Source organism: Brassica oleracea, chromosome C5, assembly GCF_000695525.1.
Source record: "Brassica oleracea var. oleracea cultivar TO1000 chromosome C5, BOL, whole genome shotgun sequence".
In the NCBI taxonomy this organism is placed as follows: Eukaryota; Viridiplantae; Streptophyta; class Magnoliopsida; order Brassicales; family Brassicaceae; genus Brassica; species Brassica oleracea.
In genome coordinates this window covers 28,498,929-28,500,388 of record NC_027752.1, presented here as the reverse complement: position 1 = coordinate 28,500,388, position 1,460 = coordinate 28,498,929, and positions in this window count along the sequence as shown.

Below are 1,460 nucleotides of genomic sequence, written 5' to 3'. Positions count from 1 at the left end.
TCTGAGTTCTTCTGGGAACAATCCACAAAAGTGAACAATTCCTGCGAACGCTCCACCTGCAGACCCAGATGGTCTGCCATAACCCTAGGTAGGATGCTGACTGATGCTCCTGTGTCGCACAATGCATGTGGGAATTCAATACCCTGCACTGTGCATGGTATTGAAAATTGCCCAGGATCACTCTTCTTCTTCAATGTAATCATTTTCCTCATCTTTTCTCTAGCTTCACAGAACATTCTCCTAATGTCTTCTTCTTTCTCTCTGGTTTCTCTGAAGAACATCCACAATCTGTGGCTGTAATAAGCTTCTTCAAATGGCTTATGTAGACGAATCCTGAAGACTCTCTTTTGGAAATTTTCCTTTTCCTTTTCATTAGGCCCCCTCTTAAGATGTTTCACCACTTTTTCCTTTTTTCTCCTTAGGGTTCTTCCAGTAGAAACCCTATCCTCTTCCATAGGATCATCTCCATCATCTGAAGGTGTCCTGACAGGCTCCAGTGGTTGTTCTGAAGGTTTAGGTGTGGCATGAGTGCGTTAAGTCGTGCGACATCTATCTTCGGCATCTGCACTCGGTAGGTGATATGGGCTCGTCGATCGATAGGCGGTGATGGCTGTCGATCGGTATTAGCTTCTGAGTGTCGATCGATGTTGCTGTTGGCATGTCGATTGAATCGGACTTTGTCAGGGCTGGGCGGATGTGGGTGTTTTGCTGCGAACTCCTCGTGAGTTAGAATCTTCACGGCATTGCAAGACGCGGTTGACTCCGTAGGCGTTGTCGATCGATGCTCTGGTACTCCTGTCGATCGATTTGAGTTGGTGTATGTCGATCGATGTGCGGTGAAGTTGTGAGTGGCACCCGTTGTAGAAACCCGTTCAAAAAAAAAAAAAAAAAAAAAAAACTATACATGCATTCTCTTTTGATCTAGACTATGCCAAGATCAGTATGATAGAGGCAATAGTCATGGTAACCAGAATGGTTTACCTACGAAATTATACACTTTATGGTATGACCGGACTGGCCATCCTGGTTCAAAACATGATGCGAAAATTGATATTGGAAAGGGCACAAAAAGTTATCCCATAGAATCTCACGTGTGTAGCATGAACACAAGGGAAACTCATTAGACCATAATGTCCCAAAGCACTTAAAGATTATAGTATGTCCATGAGGGGGCAGTGAGGATAAATCCGCACATGTCCATACTATATATAGCTTGGCTGAATCCTTTTATAAATATGTATTGGTCATTACCCATAGGTCCAAACTCTCAGTCCAAGGCTTGGGGACGAACGAATTTACATGCATCTTAACTAATAAGCATCAGACCATTAAGTGAGCATAGATATTCCCATGGTGTCACCGTACATGCAGCCTGACATGTAGAAGCACGAGGTGGATCGACCAAGCACGAGGTGTCTCCGCGCATGCAACCGAAGCATGCTGATCGACATGTGTGTACT